This window comes from Sciurus carolinensis, unplaced genomic scaffold (genome assembly GCF_902686445.1).
Source record: "Sciurus carolinensis unplaced genomic scaffold, mSciCar1.2, whole genome shotgun sequence".
NCBI classification, from domain to species: domain Eukaryota; kingdom Metazoa; phylum Chordata; class Mammalia; order Rodentia; family Sciuridae; genus Sciurus; species Sciurus carolinensis.
In genome coordinates this window covers 33,435-41,960 of record NW_025920234.1, presented here as the reverse complement: position 1 = coordinate 41,960, position 8,526 = coordinate 33,435, and the positions used below count along the sequence as shown (strand labels likewise).

At 37.6% G+C, this 8,526-nt stretch overlaps 1 pseudogene; it reads right to left on the bottom strand.

Moving 5' to 3' along the window:
• Nucleotides 1-3,620: 3,620 nt before the first annotated feature.
• On the bottom strand, nucleotides 3,621-5,020 carry LOC124975265 (ribosomal oxygenase 2-like; annotated as a pseudogene).
• Between the last annotated feature and the right edge of the window lie 3,506 nt (nucleotides 5,021-8,526).

The following is an 8,526-nucleotide window of genomic DNA, read 5'->3' as shown; positions in this document are numbered from 1 at the left end:
GCAGGTGATCTGTTAAAATATCAGCTATAATATATATAATAAAAATATATATAAATATATAAAATATATAAATATATAAATAAATAAAATATATAAATATTTCATAAATATATAAAATATATTTATTTTATATATTTTTATTTATTTTATATATTTATATACATATATTTATTTGTGCTTTAGTCCCCTGTCCTTTTTATATATTTATATACATATATTTATATATTTTAGTAGCTATATAATAAAAATTTCCCTCTTTTTAGTTATAAAAATGTGTTAAGTGTATCCATTTATATTACTTCATTCTTTAGAGAATGTATCAGTTCTTTGGTGGTAACTTAGGAGAGCTATAAAACTACTATAAATTTCTTCTCAAGATGTAAAAGTTTTATTTTTAAATATTATGAAAAAAATCTGTCTGAGTAGGAATCAGACATGTTCTAACAACTTCTCAGTTTGTGTTTGAAGGAATTGATACATCAAACTGTTGCTACAACAATCAACTTTTCTAAGATGTAATTTTAATAAAAATATAAAATGTCTTTTGAGATAATGTCTTCTAAAATTTATTATGGGGAAAGGAATTAAAGTGGAATATCATCTTTTCCTGGTTATAAGAAAGAAATTTTTTTTCAGTGCTTGGAGTTGAACCCAGGACCTCAGGCATACAGGCAGGTGTTCTACCACTGGGCCACTCCTGCCTGAATGATTTTCACTCTTATGGAGGAGAACCTTCCTTCCTACTTCCCTTTGGGATACAAACAGGTGCTTCAGACACAGCACTGACATGGACAAAGAATGTCTTCTCTTTGGCTTGAGAAGAGTAAACAAGAGTGATTTCAGAAGTCCAGCCAGAAATGGAGTAGGCCTCCAGGTTCTGGGAACATGGTCCCACTCCATCTGGGAAGTTCCACCTCCAAGCTAAAATGTATTTCAAGTATTTAGAAATAAGCACCTGAAACCAATTCACATATCAGTGTTGCAAAATGTACTTCAGATGTTTCTTTTAAAAGTCTTGCTGTTTGACTGACTTAATGTTGTCAGACTGTAGCCATAATGATGAAGAATCATATTTGTAAATAAAGCAATCAATATTCAAAAATAAAGCAATCTATCTAAAAGGTCTGTGTATCCAAATGACTCATACAAGTCTGTTGGGGGTTTTTGGTGGATGGTCAATAAATAACACCTACTTTTCCTAAGTACAAGGTCATATAAGAACCATTAAGAAGTCAGATAGATGGAAGTATAAATATGATCTTTATTACCTATAAAGTGTATTGGAAGGTTTGATCTTAGATCTGTGGTCAAATTGACTTGCCAATATTGTACTTGGAAATGCAGTAAATTTAGCAACCTTCTGAAACTCATTGGCACTAGTATAAAGGAAGAGTCACAGACTGTAATTTACTGTACATCTGTGGATCAAACAAGACATCTCTCAGGGTGCACTTGTGTGTGCCTGTAACTCTAGTGACTTGGGAGACTGAGGCAGGAGGAAAATGAATTCAAAGCCAGACTCAACAACTTAGCAAGGCCGTAAGCAACTCAGTGAGACCCTGTCCCTAAATAAAATGTAAAAAATGGTTGGGGATGAGGCTCAGTGGTAAAGCATCCTGGGTTCAATTCCTCATACAAAAAAGAAAAAAAAACATAAAAGACATCTTACTTTCAAGGGAATGTCTTTCTGGTTTCCTGAATTGTTCTACTTTGCATCAGTGTGTCCCCTAAGTTATCTCATCTTTCAAAAGCAAAGCTAATGTAGCACTTGTCCATTTGAGACAAGGTGATCAGGTTTGCTCACCCAGTTAACAAAGGGATGCTCCACTTTGTCTAATAAAACTTCCCCTATATTTGCACTTTGTGAATGCCTGGCAGAAACCAAGTTTTATCCAATTCAAGTTTGCTGCAGTTATATTGACACCCTTCCCCACAAACCATGGTTATAAATGACAGCACTACTTGTAAAACCATAGAACTGAGAACATGGAAAACTAGCTAGAGAAGGTATTGACAAGTGAAAGAATGTTAACTTAGCCAGTATTTATTGAGTACCTACAGTATGCTGGGCACAGTTCTTGGTACTAAGATGACTGTATCAAATAGGACCTTCCATTTTAGGTTGACAATTATATTTTCATTGTGGAGACAGCAAAGGGGCACAAAATAAGATGTGATCATTGAAACAGGGTAAGTTGACAGGAACCTGGAAGTCTTCTATTTTAGACCAGATGGCCACAGAGAGCATCTCTGAGGAGAACTTTGAGCTGAGCTGAGGACAATAGGAATGATGCTGAGGAGTTAGATCCCATCTGTTACTCTTGCCAGCACTTCATATTTTATTCTGACTGCAATAGGAAGTCATAAAATAATCCAAGTGGGGCAAAGGCCAGATGGGGGTTGCTTTTCCCTGGCTTCTCAGTGGAAAAGAGGGAGCTAGAGGAGAATCTACAGGGAAAGCAGTCAAACCAGGGAGGAGGTGACTGCAGCAGTCACAAGAAAAGATTGATGACTTGGACAGGTCTGGTAGTGAGAGAATTGACCAAAGAGGAAAGACTGCTTCTTTGACCATAAGCTTCAAGAGGACAGGCCAAGGGAAGGGTAGTCCCCTTCCTATAGTACTGAGGTCCCATGAACTTCAGGAAATATGTATTTTAAAACATACTTGTCTCATTTTTTTTCTCAACACTCCTCTCAACAATCACAGGTATCTTCAAACATAAAGAATTGTAGAATTTCTCCACCAGCAGTAACTCTTATTTTCCTGGGACACTAATTAGAGTTAGTTTTGTCACCCAAATAATGAATATGCTCTAATATCTTCAATCCTCAAAGTAGGAACACATGAATATTCATAAACATATAGAGACACAAAAACAGAGCCACTCCTGGCCCTAAATATTTCCCCAGTTACACCCATTTTCTCAGTGTCTTTATCATCCACATTTCCCCCAAAATAGTTTACTCCCCTGGCTATCTCACTTGCATAAATCTTATTTACAACATCACCCACTCAACTCCATGCCTAGCTCTCCAAGGCACATTGAGAGGATTCCAGGTCTGCTCCCTTGGCTGACTTCTTTCCATATCCAGTATATGGCTGGAGACAGCACAATGCCAGAGGTATGGAAAGACAACATAATGCCAGAAATCACCTAACTTTTGCACAGGCAAGATCAACAGGAATTTTTTTTTTACAGGGATAACTTTATTTTAACATGGGGGCTTGTGTATACCAAGGTATGTATAGTTCCATTGTTAAAAAACTACTTAAAATTTTTTTATGTTAAAGTGCCTTCTTCATTCTAGAACAATTTTAAAGAAGTTGTTACTTCCAAAGAACAAAAGTTAATGACATTTAGTTCTACAGGATACTTTTTTGGAGTTGTGCCTTTTCTACCACACTGGATTAAATAAAGTTGTCAAAAATAGAGTTTTGTCACATTCTGGGATACCTTGTGTGTGTGTGTGTGTGTGTGTGTGTGTGTGTGTGTGTGTTTTCCCTTCCATGTTCCCATATATTGATTAGGGGTTGGTAAGTAAGGACAGTTGACATTTTTCTCCTACCAACTTCCCATTAAAAAAAGGTAAAATAGCAGGTATTTGCTTTCATAACAGCATTAGATTACTTGAATTAAACATTCTGTCCAGAGGAAAAATGCCAGACTTTCCTTTTTCTCATCTGTAGTAAGCTTCAGGTCCTTGATGAAAATTGCTGAACTGTTCCAAATTTGCTTCAGTGCATCCACATGTGAAAAAGGGAAACAAAGTCCATGAGATTCTATTTCCTCATTTCCCATCATGTGTATTTCTCTCCTATTCTTGAGAGAATGATAGATGTAAACCATCTTTTCTTGGGCTTCATCAAATTGATCCTGATGTGACCCTACTGTGAGGATGATGTGGTCTTTAAATTGCAGACTCACTATGCTGTCCAACCTTGGTAACTTTCCACCTGGTTTCAACAGTTCTGTTCCATCTCCCATGTATTAAGGGGGGAGTCTGTGCAAAAAAAAAATCTTTCTTCATGTCTGATGAAAGTAGTTCTTTGGTGCCTCCCAGCCAGTCTGCAAGAGTCCTCAAAAAGCCACTTAATCTGCTTGTTGCTACTGTTGTGGTTTCCACCTGCAAAAGCAGCTTCCAGGATATTCCAGTCTGTAATGCTACATCTTCCCTTGCAGTATCAAACACAAGCCCTGAAATGGTGTCCAAAATGAAATCTCCCCATGAATAGTTCTGGTAGGTGCTGATGGTCACATGAGTAGAGTGGACCAGCCCTGGAGGAGTGTCTGCCTGATGAATAATCCCTCTTGGGAAGTACAACAAATCACCTGACTTCATTGTGAATTCATGTGTTGGAATGTCAATCCCGGCCTCAGCCACCATGCTGTCCTCATGTGCCAGGGCCACCATGGGTGGGTAAAGGCACCAGTGCTTCTCTCCCTCAAGCTTCAGGATGAAGACCTCAACATCATCATAGTGGGGGAGGTAGGCCCTGAGATCCTCCAGGGGTTATGTACACATTGGAGATGACCAAAGAGCCAAAGTAACATTCCAGTTTCTCCTGGATCTGCCAAAGCTCATCCTTAAATCTCTGAGGTTGGTGAAAATAAATTGTTCCCCTTTTCTAATCAAAATCTTTTCTCAGCTGAAGAAGTGTGCTTTTTCATCTTTATTTAAAACCGTTTTCTTCCCATTGACACACTGACAGACCTTCACATCTCTTACATAGTATATAACCTGACTGCATAGACTCTTCAGATCTGTCAGCCTGAGTAAGGACTGGTAGTATGTTGCCAGTGCAGGGTCATTCTTCTGAATGAGAAAGGGCTTCTGCTCCCAGAATTTCTGGGGAAAAAAAAGTCTCTGCCTTGATGGTTGAAATCAAACTTACGAAGAGACCACTGGGTCTCTCAAAGTTTAAGATGGAAGGCCCACCAACTGCCTCTATGTTCACCTGCTTACAGGGAACAGAACTCTCTTCCTTCCCATTCCCTGCAGGTTTTGCTTTCTTTGGCATTGCCCATCTTCAAAACAGAAGGGAATGCAAACGCTATCCCAAGGAATGGATTATTTTCACCAGATTCCAAGAAGGTTTTTCTGCCCCATATGTCCTGTTGTTTGCAGCCATGAGCTGGCTAGGCCCAACAGAAATTTTTAACTGCTGGCCTAGATGGGTTTCAGGAGCCCCATAGATATCAAAACCCAGGGATGCTTAAGTCATTCATAGCAAATGGCATAGAATTTGCATATAATGCATGCACACCCTCCTGCATGTACTAAACCATCAGGACATTCCATAGAATACCCAGTAGAACATAAACACTGTGTAAAATGTTAGGCAGTAATAACAAGGAAAATGTACCTATTTATATAGTACAGATAAAATTGTTTGTTTTGCAACTAAGATTGTTTGAATATGAGGATGCAGAATTGGCATATACGGAGGACCAGCTGAAACCTAAACCACTGAGAGACATAAATATCTAAACATTTAAACTCACCAAAATCAGGAAGTGTGACCCATCATAAAGAAAGTGTTGCTGACTTCCCTCACATCCTAGTGCTGGAACTGAGTCCCATGCAGCCCCTGAAACATCTGCACAATCTGGCTGCAGCTGAGTTGTGTGATGAAGTCAGGTGGACCCAGTGCATCCTTTCCTAGATAGTGGTCTTCTGCATAACCACAAAGTTTTTGTAACTGGACAAGACTAGCAGTTTGTTGGGGGGTAGGTAACATTCAGTCAGAAACATCTGGTTTCTGTCAGCATTTGCTGCCTGATCCTGTGCCCCTAATTTTGTGCTCTTGTGTTCCTGGATTGTGAATCACTCTTTGTTTTTAAACTTTTTCAATAAACTTTGTTTGACTTGTGGAAGACTTTTCATTTAACAGTGACTTTGGGATCTAAACTAAAATGTTATTAATTTAAATATAATTACTGGTCAGTGATATATCCTTGATGTTTATAACCTATTTGCATGCTTAAGAAAGTATTAATTTTTAAAATAAAACTTGCTTATCTGAGTGTTTGTGAAACATACTATAATTTTGAAGATTTTACCTTTTGAAAATGAGCAATATTTTATTTGAACAAAGAATTCAAAAATCTAACATCATCCAAATCTTATGAAAAGAATCCAAATCTTATGAAGATTAAATATTTCACTATTCATTTTTACAAATTCTGAGAGGAAAATAAATTTGAAACAGGAAATTACAGAAAATAATGTTGAAACTAGTCTTTGCCTTTCAAGACCCTGTTACTGGCTTTGGCAAGTTTTCAGTCAAACACCATACTAGTAGCATTCACATCATATAATTCATCAATTTACATGATTTTTTGATGGGGATTGGACCCAAGTCTGTATGATGCTAGGTGGATCTAACACCGAGTTATACTTCAGTTTCTAATGTTAAGTTTTAAAACAGATTCTGTGCATTTCAGATAATATCGTTTTACAAATCCTAGGTACTTTCCAGATTCCTGTGTTTTAAGAGCTTAAGTTATAACACTTAAGCACCAACAGTGCAATAGAAACAACTAATAAGTTCATGAAACAAAAAAGGAAGAAATGGAGATTACAAGGGCAATCTTGAAGCAAAATCCATTATTAAATCAGCTTTAGTATTAATTGCATATAATAAGATCACCTGGTTGATGCTCTAATGATTAAATGTAGGACAAAGGGGGTTTGGTAGATCATCTAGATTAACAATGTACACAAAAACATTTTTGCTTTTTCCCTCATCCTGTTTCTTATTATTTCACTTCAGTGAATTTAATTTGGAATCACTTTGTAATTAGCCCCTCTCTTCACATTGTATTTGCAACACTTCCTTTTTCTTAGGTTAACTTTGCACAGTTCCAATGAAATTACAAATAACAATTTTTATATTGTGCTTTATTAAGAAACCTATTTTACTGGTTATGTAATTTTATTTAAATAGTTATAACATATCCATGTAAAGTTATTTTTGATGTCCCAACTATACATAAATTGTTCTATTTAAAGATATTTTAGTGAGTTATGTCAGAAGAATTTAAATCTTGTTTAAATCATGATAATGTGCAGAACTTTTTGTAAATATTGTGCTAATTTGAAATCAAGAAAAAATATGCTTCCAGGAAAAAGCAAAATACTTCAGAAATCTCCTAAAATTAAAAAAGTGGTCAAGAAATAATAGATGAGGAAGTATTTCCTAAACAGTGGACCATACACAAACCTCTACCAAAAACACTGGAATACATCTCCAAGATGTGGCTCTGATCTGCACAGTGATAGCAATTTCTGGGAGGCCATGGCTTCCATGGTGTCTGCAGGACACATGAACACTGCAGGTCTGAGTGGCAACTCACGTGGGTGTCCTTTCCTCAGCCTATTGCTATAGGATCACGAAATTTGATGCATAAGCAGCATGTGATGGATGGAAACAGCACTTTCTGATACTGTGTCTCCAAGCAGCCTGCAGATGTTATACTAATTCCTCTGTGATTTCCTCTCCTATGATGCAGGTTCAGGATGTTGCATCTTGGTGACTGATCTGCATGTCAGCAATTTCTCTTACATACTTTGCTCTCATCAATGACATTAGTGTATGCTATTACCCCCAAATTATTTTAACTCATCATACTGAGAGTTTGCACATCACACCTCTAAGTCCAAGGTGAGTAAAATAGGTCCAATCCAAGATCTTGTCCATCACTGACACTGAGACCAGTCTCATACCTGCAAGAAGAATTTTCCTTTTGAAGACTGAGTAAAAAATCATGAGCAAAGCAATAGTTCTCTCCCTTAGCTCTCCTTTTTACTCATATTGACTGAAAAAAGAGCAACAATATCACTGAGGGTCCTCAAAAAGGAAAGAAGTTGAAAGAAAGGACATGATCAGAATTAAAAAAATTAAAAGGAAAAATTTATATTTTGACATTTATTAGGTCTTTTATCCCCTCACCTTCCCAGAAAAAAGACAATGGAAAATCCTCTGCCTATGTGTGGTAACAGTATGGCCCAGCTCTGCTGGTCTTACATACCTGGAGGAGGAGGAGCCAATCAACCAGACAGTAGCCTCCTGGACATTAAAAATGCAAGGTCAGCAGGCACCAACATACTGTTGGTGTTCCACGAGTCATTCTTGTGAATATGAAGATGTGCCCTTGAGGTACCAGTGTGGGGGACTTCCAACCTTTTAATCTGGGGCTTAGTCTCCTGAATGGTTAGATATTATGGGTGTGGCTTTACACAAGGGATGCACTGCACTAATTAGAATCTGCAGGGATATGTGGTGTGCATGTGGCATGCAGTTCCTGGGAGTTTTTCCATGAGGGTCACACAGGAGGAATGGTTTACAATGCTAGAATCCTCAGGGGATTGTGGTGAGCATGGGGTATGGAGCTCCTAGGTGCCTCTGAATGAGGGCTGTAGAGAAAGAATGAGAAGTACTACACAGAGTCTTCAGCATGACTTATGAGAATGTGAATTGCAGCTTCTGGGAGTCTTTGATGGCTGAATAAGAAGGATGAGTAA